The 27,642-nt window shown below is 37.0% G+C and overlaps 1 protein-coding gene across 2 annotated transcripts in view; it reads right to left on the bottom strand.

Moving 5' to 3' along the window:
* The window catches only part of UBE2E2 (ubiquitin conjugating enzyme E2 E2), a 286,680-nt gene that overhangs the window by 6,525 nt on the left and 252,513 nt on the right, over positions 1-27,642 (bottom strand). The gene's annotated exons all lie outside the window — the stretch shown is intronic.

Here is a 27,642-nt window from a genome sequence, read left to right as displayed (position 1 = left end):
CTGGTAAGCATTATGAATGTAACTTGAGACAGAAAGTCTCTTCTGGCCAAAGACAAATGCTATACAAGGGAAAGATGTGGAGCAGCCTTCATGTACATTCATACGAATGTTGCAAGTGAGATGGAAGGGCAGTACTCCCTTAAAAAGGCTACTGGACCAAAACGGATCTTAACACTGTCCACGGCAGATACCAATGACATACTAATGATAGAAAAGGACCTGGTAAAAACCAGTGGTTCCTGGCAGGAGTAGCACATCCAACGACTGTGTGAAGCAGCGAATCAATGTAAAAATATTAGAAATAAAAATGTAAGGGCAAAAATCTCAGGTCTGCTTTATGCAACTTCAGTGACACACCGCGCCAGCACCGCCGGCCACGTCTTGAAGCCCAGGACCTGAGGAGGTTAAGTCTTCACCTTTTTTTTGTTACCATTAGGGAGAAAGAAAAGCTTATTGATCTGACAGCAAAATTAAGAGTAACCCACATTGGCACAGAGAGCCAAAAAAATCCATGCTTTTCATCACGGGAAGACATTTAAGTGCTGCGAGGTGCAGAGGAGCCGCCTCGCAGCCGGCGGTGCTGAGAAATGATGTTGCTTTGTCACACCGACGAACTTTAAAAACATGTTTTTAATGATAAAATTTTAAAATTACTTAGGTTCCTAAAATAAAATTTCATGCTTATTCTTGTATTTCAGAAGATCATATTATTATGGGAACATTCAACCTTGCCTTAGGCTCTTCACTGATTTTAACACTGGCTCTTCAGCATTCAGCCAAAATAAATTCAGCGCCCCTTCAATAAACTACTTATTTATTATGTGTGGAAGAAATGTTTTCTCCCATTGTACCATTTATACTTTAATCTAGTTTATGATGCCTCTTGCCATATATAAGTTTAAAAAATTTTAAGTCAATTAAATAAGCGAATGTTTCCTTAATATTTTCTGGTTTGATGTCATGCTTATTTACAATGGCCCTCTCCATTCACTCCAGTATTTTAGAAATCTTCTCCCATATTTACATATAGTAACTTTTACGTGCGATGCCAGCTTTATCATACACAAGACTCCTCTCCATATCTGGACCTGATTCTGCACCTGATATTCTTTCAGTAGGTTAATTTGTCTTTTGCATTATTTGTTCCTCTTGTTTTTCTCAATATGGTTTTATAGCATGTTTTGGTATCTAGTAGGGTAGAAGTTCTCACTCTTCCCCATTTCTTTCATTCACTACAATTTTATTTGGAGAACTCTAATCTTGATGAGGTTAACACTTGAAGCAATTAACATTATTTCACCCCAGGGGTATAAGAATCTCATGTCTCTTTGGAGACTATGATCAAGATTTAGGAAATCTGATCTGCTAGGCCTACTAATTAAAAATAAGGTAAGTAGGACAAAGTTAAGGTTTTTGCACTATGGAATGTGGGGAAACCAGACTAGTAATTATAGGCCTGACACAAACCAGAAAGATTACTCCCTGCACACACACACACACACACACACACACGCAACATCAGGTGTGTACGTTACTAATATGTGATTTAGAGAGAAAACAGTCATGTCTGTGATTTGAACAAAATGGTGGTTATGAAACTAGAATTAAATTTAAGAATGCTACATAAAGCTGCATACAAGTTTAGCAAGATATGCTGTTACTCCAGAATTAATGATTGGCAATGCTAAAAGAGTTATTAAGCACCCCAAATTGCAAAGAGACATTAATACTTTCCTTAAGACTTATTAAGATAGATGAGCTGGCTCTGACGGCCCCAGAAGTCTAGCATAAAATATGGCAAGGAAAGGTTTGTAGGAACACTGAGCTACGACCTTGTGAGCGTGGCGTGTGTGACAGTGGGGCTTCCCTGCATTCCCGCCTCCCACCACCACAAAAACGGGGAGAAGACAACTCTTTCCTCTCAAAACTAAGTGAGGAGGTTACCAAGTGACTCATTAGTAAACTGAGGGTGCCTGCAAGGAGATTTGAATGTCTTCTCTGGCTGGAGATGTAAACCAGGTATGATTTGCTTAGGCAGCTGGCTGATCTGCTGATTTGCCCCTTGACTATGTGAGTAGAGAGAGGGAGCTCTCTCGTCAGCGTCCCAGGGGAAGGGACCCCAGTAAGCTAACAAGCTCTTAGGAGAATGCTATGTGAGAGGGGCAGTGGTGTTCTGGAGCCAGCTTACCAGCCGATTTTGAAATTTTTAGGAATTTCAACACAGCCATTATTAAAATTTAATTATAGAAATTACAATTAAATAATTGATAAACAAAGGTAATAAATAATTAAAAGTCATCATTTCTTAACTATTTTACTGCTACTATTAATCTTTATAAGTTTTTTTTTTTTTAATGTCTACTTTATCTGTATGGTAGAAAAAAACAGAGTGCTACTTCATTCAGTAAGGTCATATATGTAACCTGAAACCGGCAAATGCTACAAATTAGGGCTGGATTTATTGTTATATTGCCTGCAGTTAAAAAGGTGAAGGAGAAAATGCTAATAATGCAGATTAAACTTAAGTGTATCATTTCTAGAGTCCTTACATTCTGAATAGCATAATATTTGGAGGATAACTTCTTCCAATATTTGAAACTATTATCTGATTCGGCAAAAAAGTCACTCATGACAATGACTAACAAGTTCCAACGCCCTTCACTGTTTCACTCTTGTCTTAGTTCTTAAATGAAAACATTCATGTTAAAACTACACTCATTTGTCAGTTGCAACCATAAGATGGATACACATAAGCTTTTGGCAAAAAAAAATCACCGAAAATCTTCTGGGGGAATTAACTGGCTATACAGAATTTGCGTTAAAGAGTATTGTATATTTTATTATCTGTAAAGTGTGTATTACACGTTAGTAACGTGTATAATAAACATATGTCTACACATGCACACACCACCACCCTACTCCTGCCCTCAGCCAGGTGTTAAAACATTTACTAGTTCACCACTGGGTAAGAGGTGAGTCAGGAAAGGAGGCTAGGCCAGGGCCGGGGCTTACAGATCAAGGAACTGAGGAGTGAGCTCTCCAGATTACCTAAATGAAGCAGTATTTTGACACCTGTCACTCAGAAGGCATGTATGGCAAGATGATGCTTGCCAAAGAAGCAGGGAGAATGGTAACCATGAGAAATTAGGAAAAGGAACACTGTTCTCATCTGTTACTGAGCCCCTATTGCCTAGAAGTTAGGCCTTGAAAAAGGTGAGAAAAGAGGTATCCGAGAACCAGACCATGCTCCATATACTCTTGATAGAGTGGAAGAAGAAAATTAGATTTAAATCAGGTGTATGATGAGAGTTTTAAAATGGACCATGTTGATCTCCTCATAACCCCAAATGACCTGAATGCTATGAGATCTACTAAATATTGTTATGGGATAGAAAAACAAGATTCAACAAAACATGGCCTAGGGCAGTGACTGGAGAAAATTAAAACCATTCAGTATTAATGCCTCCTGAGTTCACACTGCCCGATAAATAATACACTGGCTATAACCTGAAGTATTCTGTTGATAAAATGTTTTTAAAAACTTAAAAACTCATCCTGTAAGCTTATATAGCAGCGCTATGTACATTAAATCAATGTGTGCTTTCAAATATAAAGCATTCTGTTCCAAATGACTCATCTAAAGAACGGCATAGATGGTGCGTTCCTACAGAGAAACTACTGGATTGCAATTCTAGGCTTAGTTAAGCAATAATTCCTAACAAGCTCTTAGGAAATATCCTTACAGTAGAGGACTTGTTTAAGACACCAGAGATTCACGTATCACTTTCCCCAAAATAATGCAAAAAGCTGTAGATGTAGCAAGTAGGAAAGAGGCAAAGATGCTAAAATATTGAAAATAGATTATTTTTTTAAAAAGCATCTTTGAGATACAATTCACATACCATACCATTTACCCATTTCATATGTACATTTCAATGACTTTTAGAACAGTTATGCAAGCATCATTACAATTAGTTTTAGAATATTTTCATCGTCCCCAAAAGAAAAACTAGCAGTCACTCCTCATTCCCCCAAATCCTCTAGCTCTAGGTATCCAGTATACTACTTTCTGTCTTTATAGATTTACCTATTTTGGGTATTTCATATAAATCAAATCATATAAGATATGGCTTTTTATAACTGGCTTCTTTCACAAAGCATAATGTTTTTAAGAATCTATGTTATAGCATGCATCAGTACACCTCATTCAGTTTTATTGCCAAATATTCTACTGCATGAATATACCACATTATATTAATGCATTCATTAGTAGATGGACATATGGGTTGTTTTCACTTTTTGGCTATTATGAATAATGCTGCTATCGACATTTGTGTAGAGGTTTTGTATGGACACGTTTTCATTTTTCTTTGGTATATACCTAAAGGTAGAATTGCTTGGTCATACGGTAACTCTGTGTTTAACCATTAGAGAAACTGCCAAAGTGCTGTCCAAGAAGGCGCACCGTTTCGTATCCCTGCTCGCAGTGTGTGACGGATCCAATTCTCCGTATCTTCACCGACACTTGTTATTATCTGACGATGCTAGATTTAAAATAGAGAGAATAGTTTATGTCCCATTGGCCTATGGCAACCAGGTACCCAGGTTTTTATAAAAATATATATTCTCTACAAATATTTGTTTCTGCCAACCATAGAAAACAAATTCTTTTAAATCGGAGCAGTTCATCTCTGGCTATGAAAGTCCAAAGACTATCCTGATCCTCTCTTCCCCCTACTTCCAACCCTGAAGAAAGTACAAATGACAACAATAATCTAACAAGATTTGTTTGGAATGCATACTTTTCCTTCAAAATAACAATTTTATTCCATACTTCTCAAAAGTAGACCACCCACTACAAGTTAGTATTCTACTATATCAATATCAAATTTTCCTTCAAATACTTTTTTTGTTGTTCATATTCTTATTCAGTAGCTAGAGTGGGATAGGAGATAATTTTGAGTGGGTTTGCATATAGTAGTCATGTCCTAGATACTATCACACATGCTCAGAGTCTCTCCACATCTGGGAACCCAGACTTGAATCCAGAGATATAAATAGCCCAGCTCTGAGCAGGAGCTGGACAAGAATCTCAGTGGTTTCAGTTTACTAGATCATTCTATCTCCCTTTGAGTGCTGAAAATCTGTAGCTAAGGCAGCCCGGTTCGTCACATGGATGCTGTCCATGCTGAGGAGTGGCTTTCCACCAAAGTTGTGGGCTTTGATTTGGGCTGAGGCCTTGCTCTTATCCTCCCTTCCGAAATGGATGTTGCTGAATTCTCTGCTAAAGCTGAAACCCAACCATTACCTCTGTCACGGACGGCGCTTATCACTGTGCTTGCTAACTGCCCCCTTTCCTTGAGGGTAGGCAGTGTCCCTCTTTCAGTCTTGTATCATAAAACCAGCAGAGTGTCTGAGCCACTGTGGATGACCATTCAATAACTATCTGTTTAATAAATGAATGAGCAAATATACTCATTGGTCAGGATGAAATTTAATTTGTAGGTATCAGATTCCTCCTTTCCATGCTTGAGCCAAAATGATATTTATACCCCTAGGATCAGCAGCTCTCCGAGCCACTGACTTGAGATGTTAAACATCTGGGTAGCCCCACCGTCAATTGTTTTTTGTGGTTTAATATTTAAATACCTCTGCTTTAAGTCTAAAGAAGACTATGGTCTATTTCCTCTAAATGACCACTTACTTTATCTTCTGGCTTCCTGCTATCTCCTTCTTCTAGTCCCTGAAGGTTTCCATTCTCTTAGTTTACAAAGATATTATATTCAGTATATATTCAGTAGTTTCCTATTTTATTGACATCTTGCTTCAGACAAGTGGGCAGGTCTATTTCTAGGCGTCAAATTCTTACTGTATCCAGATACAGGTAAAGAACCATGTCCAAACAAATTCTAATATATGACAGGCAGTAAACTGTAAACACTGTTTTCCATTTTTTCTGCTGGCAGAAAATGGAGATGGCTTAGTGGGGTGACAGAAGCGTTAACCTACTGGGTACCATGAACTGGTTTTGAAATGCATCCTTCTTGCCCACCAACATTGGCCTGGAAATCTGTGGGAGACCAGGCACAGTCGAGTTCACACAGCCACTAGAGATGCTGTCACAGTGGTTAGAAAACCAAGTCTGGGGGTTCTGATTCCCAAATATTTCTTGGCCCTCTCTTCTTCCTCTTCATGGCCTCTGTCATCTTTTACCTAGACCATAAAAATACCTCCTTGAATATCTCCCTGTCTCCAGATGAACTAAGTTTTTTAGTCTCTAAAGACACAAAACTGGTTATGCTAGGTCTGTCTTTTGAAACCTTCTGTTCCCAGTCCTATCCCCTCCTGTCCCCCCACCCCCCACCCCTACTGGAAGTACCAACTATGCAAAAGATGCATTTTTTTGCCAATAGCCTGTCTGATGTTCCAGATGATTTTTACCCATTAAGTTATTTTTCAACATTATAATAAAATTTTTATCTTCAATAGGGGCTGTTATAAAATTCTGCCCTCTTCTTTAGTTCTTACTGTTTAAGGAGGAAACAGAACTTTTCAAAAGAGGCAAACATGATAATATGTGAGAACACTATAACACAGAAAAGTGTGAAATCAAAAATGAAAAGTCTTGATGAAAAACTTTATGCTTACTAAGTGTAAAGCGCCGGCATTAAAGTGCATCAGTATAAACTGGTTTCCACCTTAATAAATTCATGAGCAACAACTCCTGACAACTTGGCCTACATTGTCATTTGAGTCTTCCCCAGGAATCTCTGAGGAAAAAGAAAATGGAGACCATTTATCTTATGAGGGGGGCTTTTAAAAAGGAAAGGAGGAAAGGAGAGAGGTGGGGAAACATTTATCAAAGTAATCTGCATATACATTAACTCCTTTAAAATAATGTTAACTATTTGGGCAGAATCCTCTGGTCCCATAGTGGGGGGCTGGGGGTAGGAATCATACTGCTTCACTGTGCTGATTTTTCTAATCAGCATTTTAATCTGGATTTTAAACCTTTGCAGAGTGAAGCCAACTTTTCTCCAGCCAGATGGCCCCTATCACCTCCCTAGGGTAAAAATTCCAACCTCTGCTTCCTGCTGCTTCCCTAAGTACATCTTTGATTACTCTTAACAAGCCCCGTTGCACTTGCCTCTATGGCCTGCTGAGCTTTCTTACCCTAACGCTCCTTGCCCAGCTGCAAGCCTCTCTTACTTTAAAAAAACGCCAGGCCTACTGTGGGACAAGGACATACATCAAAACCCCCCAACTTTCTTACTCCCCACGAGAGTGTGGTAATTGAAAGTGGGCTTCTCTCTGATTGCACAGCGGCTTTGTGAAGCAGAAGAAACCCAGCTTGGTTGCCTGCCTCCCTCCCTCCCCAGTGGCTAATTCCCTGGTGTAGTTCTCCTTCCTGACATGCGCGCATCTTCTCCCAGAGAAAAGGTCCATATATCTGATCATAATGTGACTGTCACCTAATGTGCTATCTTTTTAAGAGGTATGTACATTTTCAAAGGGAACTATTGGGACCACATTTAGCACAGGAAACTAAACACAAAATAACTGGAAAGAAAAAGTACATGTATAACTTAGTTGGGTTTTTCCAGTAGGAAGAATTGGGTTCTTTAAATCACATGGTTGAAAGCCGCCATCCACTCTGCCACCTTAAGGTGCCCAGTACCGCTGTCTGACACACAACCCTATCTTTTCCATTCCCTACTCACAAGTCTGGTTTTGATTATTACTTTTCAAGTAGCTAGCTGTGCTAGTCATTCTTCATGGAAATTTGATTCTCACTGATGCTTCAGTTTTTCAAATGACATTTAAACATTCATATTATGCTACCTGAATTCTTCCTCCAAGATACATAATTAAAAGTGAGAAGAGGGGTTGCAGAAAGTAGATTCTTGGCTGTGATCATGGAGACTATTAATAGGTGGGAGGGACAATGCCTTCTGCCTTGTAGATGACGCTGACAGGCGCTCACCTACGGGGGGCTTTGGACCTACTGCTAGATTTATTCAAGACTAGTCAAACTATGGGATTCTTTTTGGAAACTCAATTTAACGTGAAATGAGATGTGCTGAGGCTCTAATTTTTACATGCTTGTGCGGCGGGCAGTCACAAGTTCCCAGATGTAGTGTCTCATTTGAAGCATTTTTTGGAAACTCAATTTTGGTGTTAAAATTGAATCTGGTAACTAGCACTAAATTACACAACCATATTTAAATTCTAAAATAGTTATTTTTATAGCAGCTTTATCAAGTTTAATTTATCCTTTTACCCTGAGAGGTTTAATGAATGCTAAAAATAGCTCCACCTATTTTTCTGTAATTGGCTACATTTGTTTCCAGTATAAATATGCTGACTAGATTTGCATAATGATTATATATGTCTAGAGCTGTTTTTTTTTTGGGGGGGGGTGGGCGCAGATAGGCAAAGAATAGACTGCCCTTAAATGAGAATGTACTCACATTGGCAGGAAAAATCATATTTCATTTGCAAATTAGGAACCATTTGTACCTATAACATTTTCCTTGTTTAAATAACCCTTCTTCATAAACACACACCATGATTGTTCTTAGAAATGATTTAAAAAATATACATTTTTTGTAAGGTTAAATCAACCTTCTAGACCTGTAAGTTTTGCTTCATTTTGTCAGAGATCATAAGATCAATTTTTTTTTTTTTTGGCACTGACACATGCTACATTGTCTTATTTAGGTCTAGGAAAAGCCAAACAAAAAAATGTAGCCCAATGTATAATATACACCTTAGTGACTATTTATGACAAATAAATTAACAGAGTTTTAATTTTATTTGCCACATTTCACTTACAGAATATGTTTAGTGAAGATTCTTGTTTACAGTTATCAATTTGAAGTTTATGGAATTCTTTAAAAAAATCTTTACTCTTCCTGATAAAACACAAAGTTAAAAGCGTCAGAGAGAATCATTAGATCTGCTCAGCGTATCATGAGAGACTTTCAGCTCCTTATTAATAAACAAAAAAAGGAAGAGGGGCACCTTGAGACTGATATTAAATGTCTTCCTGGCCTCTAACTGTGACTGCACCCACTATTCGAATTAACAGTGACTATATTTTCACTTGCAAATTAGGTCCAATAAGCACCTACAGGGCTTTACATATTTACTTAGTCTAGCATAATCACAAAATCACAAAAATCAGAAATAAATCAAAATAATATTGGAGAACTATTCCTATAAAGATAACAAAAGAATTAGCATCAGCATTTAATTTCACTGGAGGTTATTTCTTATGTATATGCTGCCAAGTCATTGTGGTGTCAACTCATGTTAAATATTTTAACTAGACTTTAAAATTTTTATTGGAGTGACAAGGAGATATTGTGTCCTTAATTCAACATTGTAGCAAAAAAAAAAAAAAAAAAAAAAAAAGAAAGAAAGAAAGAAAGAAAGAAAGAAGGAAGGATGTATAAACTGCTCATGGTAGGACAGACAGGGCTGCTGGTGTTAGTTAAACATGACTCTTTTATTTCCGGAGGCAGGTAATTAAATTTTGTTTAAAATTGGAATGAAAATTTGCTTAGCAATTTCAATCTAATTTTCATTTGTACTAAGTTTGAATCTCTAGTATATGATATGTGACACGGAAAGACCCCCAGGCAATCTAGTATGGGGTGACAGGTCACGGTTAAGGCTGATTACAGGGCAGTAAAACAAATTTTTCATGCCTTCCATGCCCCTTGGCTCTTTGGGATTGTCTGCCCCTGGGAGTGAGATTAAATGCTTAGTACTCAAATGCACTTGGATTTACTAAAAGGTGTATGATCGAACTAACAAGTCAACCCTCAATTTATAATTGTTATAAACCAAAATAAAAATGTTTCTCTAGGGACAACATAAGAATAAAACTTTAGTGCTTAATTTCATTTGCTGGTTAATTTTAATCTGCCAAAACTAAAGTCCATGGACCTGCGTGGACTTCAGTTCCTATCGACAGCCAATCATTACATTATGCTTGTGTTGAGACTTCAGTTTTCTGATGATTTATTTGACTGATCTCATTAGGAAATGGTACTTAGTAACCCATTATGAGAATTAAGATGTCTATAAAAATTTGGTTTTAGCACTTGAACTGGTCAATAAATACCATTTATATGAGCAGAGTTTAACGAACACAAGGACTGACAAAGGCAAACCAATATGCTCATACTGGAGGGCAATATCCAGCAGATGGATGCTAGGAGACTGTCATATTCAAAAAGTTGGCATACATCGTCCCTCCCATCCACCTATAATATACTATAAGTTAGATTAAGAATGAAATTTATGAATTCACTACTAGGTGAGTGCACTTCAGGAAAAATCTGCTGATGAACTGTTCGTTACCTTGAACCTCCTTTTCTTGGAGACAGATTTCAGGATGGCCCAAATATCATCTGCACTCATTTATCAAATCTGCTTTTAAATAAGTCTGAGACTCAAACTTCAAACTGAAAACATGTATATATATCCTTACATCTGTGTGTATGTGTCTGCTTAGGTGCATACAAGTGCAGGGCACAGGAAGAATAATAATAAAGTGAAATACTGTTTGCATACTTGCATTTATCTGGGCTTTCACTCTATACTTACAGAATAAAAGGCATTAAGCGATGTAACTTTTGAGGTCTGAGAATGAATGTGCAGATCAGACATGGTTAAGTTCGAGACTAGCCCGAAGTCATGGTGAAGTATTTAGGCGACCAGGTTTTGTCAAGGCGTCAAACTGTTAGTGGCTTTAGAGGACATATCTGATTAGGTGGAACCAACCCTTGCCCAGCTGCTATTGTTGACATTCCTTTGATAAAACGATCTATATAATATGACCTTCAAGGGATATCACCCTGGAGAATAACAATGAAAAATGCAGTAAGACAACCATTTTGACATGCTCCTCCAAGACATAGGCTGACCTAGTGTGTTAATGTCAAGAGAAACAAAAAGCTAGATTGACTTTCTAATGGAATTCGTCAGATCCCTGTAAACTCCAAGGAGTCTCCTTAAGCCCCGCTTGTGGACAAGAAGTTAGAGAAATACAGCGACAGAGTAACTTGCTAATAAAAAACTGAGAACTTACCTTCGAAAAAGTTATGGATGAGGTATGTTATGCTCTTTATCTTTGGAAACTGAGTGAATGATTAGGAAGTTGGATCCCATTAACTGTACAGACTACATTACTGATAAGAAAATAATAATTTTATAGAACACATCAATTCTGTGTGTGCTACTTCAGAGAATCACAGAAAATTAGCATTTGTTTTAAAATTTTGTTAGACTTCTATGAGTTAATTTAAAATATAAATTTTGATGGTATTTAAGATATGCTGGATTCCTGATACACACATATGTTTAAGCCATTTGAGTAGCATAAGAGATAAAATTCTAAACTGTATGTTTGTATGACATATTTTAAGAGAGAGTCATTAACTTCAGATAAACTTAAGTAATATACATAATACTAGTCTTGTCTTAAATCTGGGATCAATTGGTTTTTAATACTGATACAATACCAATAATTCTAATTTTTTTTATCTTTATTTTTGAGTCTTTTGGGGCACAGCTTTTGAGAAGGCTGCTTCATTTCTGAAAAATCCAAAAAACTACTGCCAATGATTGTAAAAAAATAAGAATGAACAGAAGCATTTAAAAAACCAAACCATTTCCTTCAGAAACGAATGTCCAATTTTAAATGGTTGATGTATAATCTGTTTTACAAGTTATATCGATTTATTCATGTAAACAGGAGGTTAAAAACCACTGACTAAAATGAAGGCCCATGGTTAAGGCTACCAGTATACTAAATTACTTCGACAAAAAAACTGTAAAAACTCAGACGCTAATCTGTGCTGGGCAACTGCTTCACATCATGCCCACAAGTTATGTATCTTTGAAGTTATCCCTTTTTCTTTCTATAAAGGGTATAAAATTTATAATATCATTGATTCTTGATGTAAAATTTTATTTTACTAAAGTGTGACCAAAGGTTTCTATCATTCTATAAAAGAAATGTAGAGGATTTGAGGCTACATTAACAATGAAAACATGTCAAATAATTTAACGGTTTTGTCATCTTATTTATAGGCTAACTATGAATGATAAGCAAGAGAACTTTTTTTCCTTCTGAAATCATCTTCAACTTTGATCTGTAAGACCGTACAGTATATGTAATCAAGGTGATACTTAATAAACAAGAAAAATGTTTATTAAAATTAAGAAAATAACTTTTATCTTTACATTTAAATTTTTATATGGAAAACATTAATAGATTTTGAAAAATTCAGTTTGCTATAGAATGACTGACTTGTAGGCAACATGTAAATACTGTGGTAGTTAACAGATTGGCTGAAAATAGTGGGGAATGGAGGAAAACAGGCTTCTAGGATTTTAGTCAACCTAGAGGTCAGTGTTTTTCTGGATGATTTATGGCCATAGCTGCATGTTCAAAGCCTTGAACGGTAGTTGAAGAATAATTCAGACTGTGCTTGCATTTGTGTGGTAAAAACTGATGGAGAGATGAGGCTGGCAAAGAGATGCCAAAAACCTTATATCCTTAAGAATTCGAAAGTACAATCTGTAAAAATGCCATTATAAAATAAAGTGATCCAGATTCTACTCATAATGAAGAGAACCGGGACTGCCGACTGTCAGAGACTGAGCTGCAGGTGGGGATGCACGCGCGAATGCAATCTTCCTGTGCTACCTCTTGACCACCTAGTTCTTGGAAATGTATAAACGTTTAAACCCGAAAACCTCTCCCTTGATGACTTTCCTTATTTAGGCCCTCTTTACCTAGTGCCTTGATAACAGTGACATCTTAACTCAGTTAAATAGATGCTTACCATGAGCCTTTTATAATGCTGCACATTTGCAAGCAGTAAGCAAGATGAGGAAGAAGATCAATTCTTCCCTTTGTGTCTTTTGGGATAAAATGTGGGATAAAACACACACCAAACCCATCTTTGAAGCCAGTGGACAGTGCTGAATCCTAAATAAGTTAAGGAAATCCAGGTCTAGCCAACACCTGCAGTGCCTAGAATTGGCACATGATGCAGACTATTTTTACCAATGCCTGACAGAAACTTTATCTACACCTTGTATTAGTCTGCTTGCGCTAACAAAATGCCGCAGACTGGGTGGTTTAAGCAATAGAAATTTATTTCTCATAGTTCTAGGGGCTGGGAAGTCCTAGATGCATGTGTGGGCTACTTCAGTTTCTAGTCAGGGTTCTTTTCCTGACTTGCAGACAGCCACCTTCTCCCATGGCAGCGGGAGAGAGAGAGAGAGACTGCGCTCTGGCTCTACCCTTATGACCTCATTTACCCTTAACTACTCCTTACAAGCCCTATCTCCAAATATAGTCACATTGTAGGGTTAGGGCTTCCACACAGAATTTTGGGGGAACACAGTTCAGTGCATAACACACCCTTACAGGCTGCACCTCCGGCACCGAGGAGCCATTCACAGCCAGCTGTGTTTCACAGCTCCATCCTCCTTTCCCAGCCTGCAAGCCTTCCAGTCAGTCACCCTTCTCACATCCCTACATTTCTTGGCCCTACATTCCTTCAGGAAATCCTCTCCCAGCTGCCCCTCCTTTCTAAATACACCCTTCCAAGCTCCAATAAGGCAACATACTACTTCTGTACTTCCTTTATATCTGACTCGCCCTCCATTAGACTACGAATGGCCAGAAGAATATTTCTAGTGGTAACGGTAGCATTAGTGGTGGTGGTGGTGACTGTAGCCCCTGTACATCTCCTGCAGTGCCTAGCACAGTTCCTTCCAACTTCTGGCACTAAGAATAAATATCTGTTGAACGGAGTCCCTGAGGATTCTCTAAAATTATAGTAATTAATGATGATTGCAATGACTATTTATTAGTAGGCCAATTTTAAATGACTACTTTAACGATGAACAGGAAAATTATTTTACATTCAGAAATCTGTGATGATAGTTTGTGTGAAGGAAAGTATATAAATGGAATACTGTTAAAGTTAGATTGAGGTAGATAAAGAATAATTTGGAAAGGTGGCCTACCCCTGGAGATTTGTTCATAGAGACTTGCCCAGTGCTGTTACAATGCTCAGAGCAAGAATTCCTGCAGCTAGAGGTACCTTGGAAAAGTTATGGAACCTTGGAATCACAAGATATCAAAATGGGCAGATGTACTACTAAAAAGATAAAAACGGATGCTACAAAGAATATATGCGGAGAGCATTTATATATCACTTCTGTCTGTATAAAGGTTCTGAAGTACTTCAGAACTACACAGGTAGCTTCCTTCACCTCACCCCAAGTTGGCCAGTCCTGAGCCTACGATTAAAATTGTGTTCTTGGAGATTTTAAGTGTGATGGACACATTTTCTGTGCATGTGAGGGAGCTGTAATGGACTTTTGTGATGAATAAGTCACTTGATGACAATGTCATGTTTGAGGGCTTCTGGAATTTTGCGCACAAAGAGCCCTCCTCTTTCTCTTCATGCTCTCTGGGGTCCCCTGAATAGGGGTGATCTAGGAGACAAGGCACTTTTGTTTGGAGCAGATGGAAGAGTGGTGGAGAGTGATGTGGAAATTTCACCTCTTGGGTCTGATGTGCTTGGCTGTTACAAATCTACCCTGGTGAGGGAGTCAGCTGACTGAGCGAGAGCAGAGTTACTGCTACACATGCCCCTCCATCCCCTGAATTAACTGTGCTGTGTGGCCCCTACCCACCCGAAGGGATAGACACTGCAGAAATGCTAATAAAAGCATTCTGGGCTCCCTACAAGGGAGCGAGCTCCTTGTGTCCTAGCCGGAGGAGGCATCCTGAGGCAGAGGGCTTTGATTATTGGTCACCAGGGTCTTATGGTGAACACAAGCTCTGGTTTTGAGTGATGATTCACTTACTGTCAGACTCTTATATTTTAATCGCAAGAGCAGGGACTTTGACCTAAAGCAGGAACTTTCACTATACCCTCCTTCCTGCTCTGGCCTTGGGCCTGAATCAGAGCATGGTAAATGTTTGCTGAACAACCAAGTGAATGAACTGAAGGCATCAGTGTGGTGTCCGTGCACAGAAGCTACAACTCAGCAGTGTCAAACTGAGACCCTGGTTGGGGCAGTATGACCCAGATTTTAACAGCTCAAGCTCTGGAATAAAACTCCTTGGACGTCCTTGAATGTAAATCCCAGTTCTCATCCCTACCTGGACAAATCGTTTAACCTCTCTGAGCCTGTGGAGTATTCCTTCTAAGTATATCCATGAGGGTGGCTGAGAGAATTAAATGAGAAAACTAATGAGAAGCACTGAATATATTGCCTGGTCAGAACTGGCCGGCTGTTGCTGTTATAATGATATTATCATCACCACTGCCAAACCTGGCAAAAGAATAGGAGAAAAATCAACAGCCACTACATACCCTCCCTGCTGCCTGGGTGTTAATGTGCTGGATTCGCTCCATTTCAGCTGCAGAGGCAGAGGGCCTGCTTAACATTCCTTTCCTGTCTTTCCCATCCTAGGTCAAACTGTCACTCAACAGGTTAACCTTTAAATTAAGTTGTTTGTGTCTCTAGGAGCTGCTTTGAGAAAGTGGATGGTGAGTCCTGAAATTTTTTACTGTGGTAAAATATGCATAACATAAAATTTATCATTTTACTCATTTCTGAGTACAGAATTCAGGGGCATTAAGTATATTCAAATTGTTGCTGGATGTTGATTCTTGAAGGGCAATGTTTTTGGGCTTCGCCAGGAACAATGTGCAGGACATTACTTTTCCCCCTTGAGTCCAATGATGACCTTGAGAGTGACTAGGGACTACCTGGGCAATGCCCTAAGATCAGTTTTGGTTCAGGCACTAGACCACATGCAGCCTCCATGCCTTGGAACTATAACTCAGACTTATCAAGACCTTGGTCTAAGTTTCCTCCCATCATAAAAACAGTTTTCTCATGGGTAATGAAATCAAACGGTGGCTGGTGAGCACTCAAGTGTGGTCATGTGGATGCATAATTAAGACATGAAGTCAGACCTGATTTTCATCTCCTGCGCTGGTAATAGAAAATATACACTATAAATAGATTTTTCAGGGGCTGAGATGACAGCATGGGGATAATAATGTTATCACTAATTTGACTTAAATTGCATAACACCTACTGACTCTATAACTATTTAAAGAATATGAGACTAAAAAAAGAATATTAGACTAGAGAACATTTAAGAAGAAAACGACATGGCCATTAAAAAATTTCTTTCTTGGTATTAACAAAATTTTCCATCTTATCTTCTGGTTAATTACTACAATGGCAATGTAAGTCATTGGGTTGATATATTGAAATATACACTACAAATTTTTAAAGTAAAAACTGAAACTCCTCCAAAAGCATTCTAAAGATCTATTAGGAAGGATCACAAAAGAAGCAAGAGAGTACATCTTTTTCTTGATGCCCAGATGAAAGATAAGGCCTGTTCCTGGACTTCCTTTTTCTCAAGAGAGTGCCTCTAGGAATCACCTTGCTGACAGCAAAGAGGAGCAAAGGCAGTACTTTTTAACTAAAACCCCTTGGAAAAAGTGAAAAATAATTCTTCGTTAGTATTTTTATTTCCTAATGAGTTTCTAATTCTCTGTAAATTTACCATAGTAAGTACGCATTAATAATTATTCGTTAAAAAGAAGTAATTCCTCAAGACAGAGAAACTTTATAATTTTAGGGAGGACTAAAGTGAATGGAAACAGAGTGATGTTTTAAAATTAAAAAGGGAACGGAGAATGTTGACAAAATATGGTCCTCGTAATTTACTACAGGATGGATTCCTGTAAGTAAGGTTGCTGATCAGAAGTTATGTGCATTTTACATTTTGACAAGTACCTCCAAATTTTCTGTGAGAAATGTATCAATCTATATTCTTACAAACACCCTTCCCATATAGGATGTTACTATTTTAAAATTTTTTTGTCAATCCAGTGATTAAAAAGAGAAATCTTATTTTATTTGGTATTTCTTAGAGTTTGAACATCTTTTCATGGTTTTGGTAAGATTTAGTTCTTGTGAATTGCTTGCTTAGATCCTCCTCCCCTCGCCCCCAACTGAGTTATTGGTTTTTCATTTATTCATTTATAGTTCTTCCTTATAAGAGATGTTAACTCTCTGTCCATTATATATATTGCAAGACTGCTATCTGTTAATAATTTATGGTGTTTTTACCATATGGAATTAACATTTTTTTTATGTAGTCAAACCTGTTAAATTTTGTATGACTTCTGATTTTCTTTCTTACAAAGGCCTTTCTCTGATACCAGATTTTACTTTAGAATATTCATATGCTTTGGTATGTTTTATTGAAAATATCTTTTTTGAAATAGATTTCACTGGGTACGGAATTCTAGGTTGACAGTTTTTCCTTTAGTACTTTAAAAATGTAGTTAGAGTGTCTTGGGGTTTTGCACAGTTTCAGAATAGACATTTGTTATCATTACCTTTGCCTCTTTGTAATAATATGACCACTTTCCCCTTCATGGCTGCTTTTAAGAATTTCTCTTTACAGCTCATCAGCAATTTGATATGGTGTGCCTAGGTGTGATTTTCAATGTTTCCTCAGCTTGGGGTTCACCAAGCTTCTTGGCTATGTGTTTATAGTTCTCATAAGATTTGGAAAAATACCAGCCATTATTTAGTCAAATTCTAATTTCTCCATAGATCTGAGTCAGTTTTGAGTGAGTGGTCATGCTTCTTATTATGTGTCATGTTTCCTGCTGCTTTGCATTCTGGTAATCTTTGACTGGATACCAGACATTATTGACTTTATCCTTCTGGGCACTAGATACTTCTGTAGTCTTCTAAATATTCTTGAGTTTTGGTCTTGGAGACAGTTTGATCCTGTCAGGTCTTGCGTTGTATGATCAAGCATAATTAGTGCATACTCTAGGGCTAATTATTTTTCACAGTTGAGGCAAGACCTTCCTGTGTATCCACTGTCCCCCAAATTGTCAATTTTTTAAGTTTGGCTGGTGGGAAAAGGCACTGTTCCCTTTAATCCCTTAGGATGTATCTTGTGGTACAAGACCTAAAATTAAGGTTCAATATTATGCGCTCCCTTGACATCTCAAGAAAACTGGGAAGGCCTCAAATGGCCTGACCACAAATTCCTCTCCAGACTCTGCTTCTACTGTATCTAATCTGATGTAACTTCCATCCGACATCCTTTTTAATGTTTGATGTCATATTTTTAATACTTCTAGAAGTTTCATTTGCATTTTTTAATATTTCTTGTCTCTTCATCATGTTTATGCTTTCTTCTACCTTCTCTTAAGCATATGAAATTTATTTATAACAGCTGTTTTAGTGTTCTCATCTACTAATCCCATCATCTTTGTCATTTTTGGGTCTGGTGCTATGGATTAATTTTCCTGCTGGTTATGGGTTCTATTTTCCTGTTTTAAAAATGCCTGTAATATTTTATTGGATGTATAACTGTAAATTTTACAGTTAGGTGTTATTATTTGCTGTATTCCCTTAAAGAATGTTGCACTTTGTTTTAGCATGTGTTTATTTAGCAAAGTTCAATCTTTCAAGCTTCTCTTTAAACTTTGAGAGGTGGAGCGTAACTTTTCATGCAGAGCAAATTTACCTTACTATTAATGCAGTATCTTCTTAGGACGACATGACGTTCTGTTTATTGTAAGACTGTTTGACTCACAGAGAGGCTCGTGTGAGCTCCAACAATTTTCAGCCTATTGCTTTGTGGAGGTTCTTTCCCTGGCCCCAGGTGGCTTTTGACATGTACAGATCTAAACTTAGCTAAAGGCTTAGGGGATCCTTTTTAAGATCTCTGGAACTTTCTCTGTGCAGTCCTTCTTCTTTGGTCTCTGTCCCACAAACACAAGCCACCTTGGTCTTCCCAAACTCTACCTCTTCCTCTTCAACTCAATGAGACTGCTGGGCTAACACTTTGGTTCTTTCCTCCCTGAACTGCAGCCTGGGAACTGCTTTTAGGCAGTAAGCTGGGGCAATCATAGGGTTTACTTCATTTGTTTCTCTCTTCTCGGGGATGACAATCCTAGGCTGTTTGTTCTCCAATGTCTAGTTTTCTAGTTGCTTATTTCTTCATGGCCAGAAGCAGAAGTCTCCTCTGATGTATTTTAAAAACATTACAAACAATCCAGATTATATAGTGTATCTAGTTCAGTGACTAAATTTTCTTAACGATCGCTACAAATAGCTAGGTTCCACTTCTACCTTATCTAGATATAGTCTTTGATCTTTAGAAGGCTATCATCCAATATAATATCTTGACATATTTTAAGTTGTCTTTAGGCCTGAGACTTATATCTTACTAAGGTAAGACTAGTGGTAGGAATAAACATTAAAAAAGGCCTGGGCCTAAAACAAGGCAGTTTCCTGGGGAGTTCTTTGGCTAGATGGGGTTGCAGGAAGGCATACAGTTTGTGCATTATGGGTATTAGGAATAAATAAGCAGACTTATACTGGATTTTATAGATGACGGGATAATGTTAAATATTCAAATTATCTAAATTATAAAGAGAAACCTAAGCAAATTGAAGTCATTAATCAAATTTGACTTATATTTCATTCTTCCTATTAATTCTCCTTCTAGTAAGTAAATTCTGTTACATATGAAAATCCAAACTCACAAAACTATGAAAAAGCCACTTAAAGATTTTATGCAAGAAGGCAGTAAACTTTCTGGGACTATATCAAACTAAAAAATTTTTGCACAGCAAAGAAACCATCAACAAAATGAAAATACAACCTACAAACGGGAAAAAGATATTTTCCAATGATATATCCAACAAAGAGTTAATATCAAAAATTTGTAAAGAACTCATACAACTTAACACCAAAAAACAAACAATCCAATTAAAAAATGGGCACAGGATATGAACACACATTCCTCCAATCAGGACATACAGATAGTCAAAATACACATGAAAAGATGCTCGATGTCATTAACCATCATAGAAATGCAAATTAAAACCACAATGAGATATCACCTCACACCAGTCAGAATGGCTATAATAAATAAGTTGACAAACAACATGTGTTGGCAAGGATGTGGAGAGAAGGGAACCCTTGTGCCCTGCCGGGGTTGCAAATTGGTGCAATCACTATGGAAAAGAGTGTGGAGGTCCACCCCCCCGCCCCCCAAAAAATGATTAAAAATAGAACTACTTTATGACTCAGAAGTTCTACTTCTGGGTATTTATCCAAAGAAATCCAAAACACTAATTGGAAAAGATATGTTGCACCCCTAAGTTCATTGCAGCATTATTTACAATGGACAAGATATAAAGGGATAAAGAAAAGGTGGTACGTATATACAATGGAATATTACTTGGCCATAAAAATAATGAAATCTTAGCATTTGCAATAACATGGATGGACACAGAGGGTATTATGCTAAGTGAAATACGTCAGACAGAAGAAGACACATACCATATGATGTCACTTATATGTGGAATCTAAACGACAAAATAAATGAACAAAATGAAAACAGACTGACAGATGCAGAGAACAAACTGGTGACTGCCAGATGAGAGGGGGTGAAGAAAGTGAAAGGGTTAAGAAGTAAAAATTAGTAGTTACGAAATAGTCACGGGGATGTAAAATACAGATAGAGAACACAGTCAATAATACCGTAATAACTATGTACAGTGCCAAGCGGGTACTAGACTAATGGGGGGATCGCTTTCTATAAATGTCTAAGCACCATATGGTACACCTGAAACTAATGTAAAATAATACCGAATGCCAACTCTAATTGAAAAAATAAAAAGAAAAATTAAAAGAAAAAAAAGATTTTATGCAAGAAAGGAAATTGCTTTTTTAGACATCTCAAAGTCCAGGTCATCAGACCTTGCAGAGCTAATATGGCCTTCAGTTCAGTACATTCTATATAAAGATACTCGTAGCCTTCAAAGTGTTTACAGAAGTCTATACAAACCACTTTTATCTTTACAATAATGCTGCAAGATAGTCAGGGTTGGAATACTATCTTTAATTCACAAAGGGGCACTAGTGAGTGAGAGAGCAGGGCAACATTCTGCTTTTCCTGACATCTTCAAAACTCAGCATAACTTGGCTCCTTTGACGTAATCTTTTTTAACATGGAAAGGTATAACCTTCATTGTGCTCAGGATCTGCCATAGGTTGAGTCTAGCAAGGAGAATCATGAGGTTTGCTGAAAAGATATTTGCAAAAATATGTCACTATGACTTAGAGAAGTCAGGCATAAATGCAGGGAAAATCAGGAAAACAGCTTAGAGCTGAATGATATAAACCGCTTACACCAGGATCTCACTCTGGTGTTTTCATTTAAAACTCTGCCATCCATGAATAGGACAAAGAAGTTCAGAACATCAAAATGAGATTACTGTGTTATGTACATGATACTCCTTTGGCGATGTTACTTATAGAGCACAGGACTTAATATTTAATACATTTTCCAAACTAGACTAAAAAAAGAAATTGTTTAACTGGAGAAAGAGGCCATGGCATTAAGGAGGAATGTATTGGCTGAGAATGACAACAACTCCAACATTACTCACAGTTCCAGCCACATTTTCAGAGCTGATACCATATCCCTTTTGAGAAGTGACAGGGCCATTCCTGCCCTGGCACATCAGAAGAACAAGAGCCATTGCTTGGCCCATGAAGTGAAACAAAATATTCCAAGGCTGTACTAGGCCAACAGACACTATAAGCTAAGTCATATGGTTATTTTAATAATAATAAATAAAGCTCTTTTAACATAAAAATAAAAAAAGATAGTTTGGATTTCCTTCTTTTTTAAAGAAAATTTTTACCAAGAGAAAGAAAGGTCAAAAGAAATTAAGAGGGAGAGCAGCAGGTGACCAATAAAGATTAAGAAAAAAAGAAGAAAAAGAGAAGCAGCAGTAGAAAAAATAAGAGGCTGAGATACAGATAAAACAGAAGAGCTCAGCTAACAGGAAAAGAGATAAAGGGGAAAGAATCACCAAGGATACAGATACACAGAGCTCTGTTCTAAAACCAGGTGCTGGTCCACTTCACCTTGCCTTTGGCGGCAGCTCAGTGATTCCTCGGAAGGACAGGGATACACTTCCTGCTTGAGCCTGGGGTGACGGTGGAGTTGTGCATATATACTCTGAAACACGTACCACAGAGCAATTTGTTTTATATCATAAACTACAGGAAGGACAGTGTAACAGAGTCTCTGGGCTAACAGGAACAAACAGGTCAACGTAAGAAGGCTCTGCAGGGTCACCGACAGCTGAGAAACATAGCTTCAAGGTTTAGTATATATCTCTTTTGAACCATGTTGCAGGTTATAATATCTGTTGGATAACCTCTGGTGTGGTTCACTGTCTTTCTCTTAATTGCTTTTTCTATTAGGATTCCTGAAAAAGGCAGCCTTAGAAGACAGTTATGAACAAGCTGATGTGAGAATATAGGCAAAAACCCAGTGGTTCACACTGCTTTTCCTATTTCTATTTGCAAGCAGCAGGAGAGAGTATAATGCTTCACCTTAAGAGTATCACTCTTCTCCCTAGTTTTCACACCTGGTCCCTGAGGACACTAGACAACTACTAATAAACTACAGGACAGCTTCGTTCACAAATCCTCTGAGCATAAAGATTCTTTACAAGTCAGTGTGTTCACAAAGGGGCCCCCTCAGTGCTGTGTGGGTAGCGTCAGTGGTCTCAGAAGGTGGGAGATCACCTGAAAGGGGAATGTGACAGCCACGTGGGGAAACTGTACTGAGACAGTAAAGAGATCAGTGCACCACGGCCTCTATGCCGAGGGCTCCTTCTGAGTCCAGGGCGGGCAGTCAGTGTCCTAGAGGGGTGTTTTAGGCTGTTGTTAAATTTTAAAAATGTATTCACTTTTTAAACTTACATAGAGTAAAATCCATGCTATGTCATTTATAAACCAGGCACAGGGTTTCTGACAGTAAATAGCATTAGAATGATTGCATTTACCAACAGCAAGCCCACGGTATTAACAAAACACCACATTATAGATATGGACTGAACGGGGACAGAAATCTAAATTGTAGAATAAATTGACCAAAAAGAAAGAACACTTAAGAGTTTCAAAAGTGACATATAGTGAAGAGCTAAGAGAATTATGAGACCATAGTCAGCTGCTTAATGATCTTATCATTTCTACATATTTTAAGTGGTAGAAAAGACATCTGTGGCAAATGACCACCCAGGAGTAACACCTGAAGCCTTTCTGTTTGTGTAGAGACCAAGAGTCTACAGAACAACTAAACACACAGGAAAAATAAGTGTTGTTGTTGGAACAAAACTGCTTAGCAAAGCAAGACACAGTTCTGTCTCTCCTGACAGAAGCTGTACGTAAACCCAAATAGTGAGTGCTGGTTAGTTACGAAAAGTGCTCCTTGAACCTACCCCAAGCAAAAAATTCCACCTTTCATGTATATGTCTCACTTTGCCAAGCAAGCATCAAACGATCTGCAATAAAATACATGTGCTCAACGCAACTGTTATAGCAGGATCAGAATAATCTACATCATAATAAAAAGCATAGATATAAGAAAAAAGCATGTATAATTAGCATGTATACTAATTCTATGAGTTAAGGCAGTTATTGTGACTGAGCATTAAATTAGTGCTGTGCCACCTGATGGCCAAAATAAAACAAAAAATGTGATTATAGAAGGAAAGAGGACTAATTTTAAAGTGTGACAAACTTATCACTGGTCCTTAAGTGTAAAAAATGAACAAAAACCGGGAGAGGTTATCGAAGGGAATAGGAAAGACCTTCGACATAAAATAAACAATTCTTACATAAGTCCTTATCATATAACAAAAACTCTTTTTACTCTAGAATGAAGAGAATTAATCTGAGTCCTTTTTCACCATTGTAATCTCTGGTATCTTTTAATTACTTTCATTTAAAAAATAATAAAAAGTTAATTAAAATCTGGACTAAATGTTTGTGACTTCAATATTCCTCAAGTATAGGAAAGATAGACTTTGAATTATTCCTTGGTTAAACAATTCTGCATAAAACACATATTCCTATGGGAATAAATAACAGTGCATATTTAAATTGATGGTCTGCTTCACTTTTTAAATTTCTTATTTATATTTTCAGAGCCCTTCATTGACAACAACAGCATGGTCTAACAGAGCAGTCTAACAGCTCACAACGGTGTAAATAATTTACAGAAAGATTATTTATGTAGATTATTAAAATAATTGATCCTGGTTTATGGTCCCTACCCCTTAGTAGTCACTATCAATTATAAAATTTTAATATTCAGTAACAATTTACCATCTAATCATAATCAGGTTAAAGCCAAGCTTTAATAACAATCAAAGTTAAGAACGATTTATGGATAAAGACTGTATTAGTTATTAAAAAAAATAAGCCATAAGTGATCTGAAACAAAGGGCTAAGATGTTGGAGAATGAGGCAGGAGCCATTCTCCAACCTTTTATAGAACACTATAAAAGAGTCACCGGGAGCAAATTCCTCTTTCCATTTGCTCTGTCCATTTGCGAAGAATAAAGCTCTTACCAATGAAGCTGCAGCTGTGCTCACCCTCGGCTTAATCACTGTGTAAGGCAAAGGGTTAATTAGCTGCCATTCTTAGCTCTACTTGTTGTTCTAATAAAGATTTGCATAAATCTAAGACTGGGAGTAACTGACACTTGATTTTTATTTGGAACATGACAGAGAAAGAGGAAAGAGCTCATCCATCCTGAGTGTTGATGTTTGGTGGATGTGCTCAGAGAATTTTCATTTGACCTGGGCTGTACGGTTCTGCCTGTATGAAGAGTAGGGGATAAAGACTTAATGGCTATTTATGAATGCAGAACCCTGCTGGCCCAGGCTGCATCACAAGGCAGCCTACAGTTTGAAGGCAGATGATAGAGGAATGAAACATACAAGGTATATTTTGAGGTCAGAGCCCCCAAAATTCCTTTACAGAACAAAAGAACCAAATCAGGCACCTTGTATAGATTACACTGCTGGTATGTCTAATCTTTGGCACTTAAAAAAACCCCTTTATTATGAAAAATTTCAAACATATTTAAAAGTAGACAGAATAGTATAATAAACCCCCATGTACTCATTTGTTGAACTAAGGTTCGACAAATATAATTAGGTCAATCTGATATTTTCCACATCCCTACCCACTTATAATCCTTCTAGATTATTTTCAAGGAAATTCTGGATATCAAAGGATTTTATTTGCAAATAGTTTAGTATGTATCTCTAAAAGGTAAGGACATGTAAAAAATTCATAATCACAATTCCACTTTATTATGCCTAAAAATTTCTGGCAATAATTCCTCAATATCAAATGCTTGGTTTTCAAATTTCCAATTATCTCATAAGAATCATACATTTTGGGAGAAATTTTTTGATGCTGGAGTATCAGAATTACATTTTGAATGAAGTAAGTTCATAACACTTTAGAAAGCAATAGTAGTAGAGCAGGAAAGCAGAACTGAGGATATGTAGTTTTAAATACTTTTCAGAAAAGAAGGGGAAAAAAGGGTTAGAAGTATTTCTGGACATTACTCTGTAAATAAAGCATCTGGTACAGGAAAATGTTGATGTTTTATCTCATAATTATCAGTGTTCTTAGAACATTTCATTTTGTAAGAGGGAAAATACTCATTATTTCTAGATCTGAAGAGCGTAATCTAGGAATATTTTAAATAATAAATATATTTCATATAAAGAATGTGATAAAACATCTAAGAGTAAAAAAACCACAAAACAGCATAAACAGACTTCAAAATATAAATTCAAATATAATAGAACTTGTATTTTGTATGTGTTTGAGAAGAGAATATTTACAAATAAGAGTAGTCCATAAAAAAGGAAATTTGATTAGTACTCTAAACTTCAGCAATTCAGGGATTAAATTAGGTTTACTAATTAGGACTAAATTTAGAGAATCTGGGCAGCTGATGCTAACCTTTTGAGCATATTCTCTATTTCTCTCTTCTACTACTCTTTTCCCCAACAGTGTGTCACAGACAAACTTTGGCAGCTAGGTAATGTCTAGCCAATAAGAATTCTGTATCAGGCTCAATAAACACCACGGTGAAGTATGAACAGCCCTGTTAAGGCCAGCAGTTAGAACTACCCAGACCACTGCACTGGGAACAGAATGTTAATTGCTGGTGCACCCATCAACTGGCTGATAAATGTTACACTTTATTCCATGTACTAGAAGTGAGGACTTCTTGTTAACCTAGTGTTCAGAAGTGCCTCCTAAATAGTAGGATCTCAAGTTTCCTTCCCTCTCCCCTTCCAGTTTTATTGAGATACAACTGACATACGATGCTTTATATACATTTAAGGTGTATAGTGTAAGGACTTGACATGAAAAGTTTCTTAAATACGTTATCTCTCAAAATAAATTTTTCCATTAAGAAAAAACACCCCTTGCCTCCAAATTTCAGCAAACCCCAGAAGTGGGGAAGCAGAAGCAGTTTCATATTCCATCATTTCCAGGAGGACCATTTGGTCTAGGCCTCATATCACCAAATAAATGCCTTTTTATGATCTTATCTCCAAATGAATACATAGTCACAGAGACAAATGGGATTGAAATAGGAAGAATGAGATTAAAAGAACAAAGCATCTGTTGTTCAGTTTTAAATGAGTGAAGCATTACTGAACTTCATGATCTGGGGTAAAGTATGAATTAATTTAAAAAGATTTGATAATGATGCTGTACAATTATCTTTTCTTTTTGGTGTTAAAAGCATTACTTTGTTATATATATTTTAAATATATAACAATTTAACTTTTCATATTCATTAAAAAGTTTTTATTACTGAAAAATAAGCACATAAAATTTGAAAAGATTATAATTTTTTCATGTTTTATAAACTAGCCAGGAGCCTCAGAGAGACCCTGATCCACTTGTCATTTTTCTTATCCAAAACTTCACTTATCTGGTGACAGAATTTATTCCTGAACATGGAAGATGGAATCTCACGACTTAATAAGACTATCAATTAAATGCTCAAAGAATAATTTCTCATTGTGAACAGCAATGGAAACCCTAGAGCTACTTCTGGATTTTGGTATTTTTCAAAATAAATCCAAAGATGTAAACGATTGGCAGCTGTTTTATTTTCTAGTTAAAAGAAGCTGGTCAAAGACGTAATCACACATCTGGGAGTACACAGGAAGTAAAAACTTTCAGCATTAAGCACACCAGCAAGCCACAAATGCTTGGCCATAAATCCTCTTGCATTTTCCTGGGAAGTTGTATTTGTCTTTCCTTGTTTACTTTTTGGATATTTCCTAGTTCAGAACGACTCTGCTTTTTTATTCTAATATCTTATAAAGATGCATGGTTATTAAGATGCCAAAAAGGTCACATTTAGGTGGTGCTGTCTGGTTGTTATCAGATTTAAAATATCCCACATTTCTCAAATTAACATCTGGTAGGCATCTAATTAAAGATTTAGCTATTCAATTAAAATTTTTATTATTATTTGGCAGCAGAATGTAATACATTTTTCAGATCCACTTCTTAATCTAAAATGATTTTTCATTAATTTTTATCACTATGCTTTTTCCTTCTTAAAAAGACTAATGACAAGAGCCAATTGAAAAAGCAATTATAGACTGGAAATTTCA

Source organism: Rousettus aegyptiacus, unplaced genomic scaffold (genome assembly GCF_014176215.1).
Source record: "Rousettus aegyptiacus isolate mRouAeg1 unplaced genomic scaffold, mRouAeg1.p scaffold_m13_p_4, whole genome shotgun sequence".
Lineage (NCBI taxonomy): Eukaryota > Metazoa > Chordata > Mammalia > Chiroptera > Pteropodidae > Rousettus > Rousettus aegyptiacus.
Note: the sequence above shows the minus strand (reverse complement) of the source record. Positions and strands in the feature narration are given on the sequence as shown.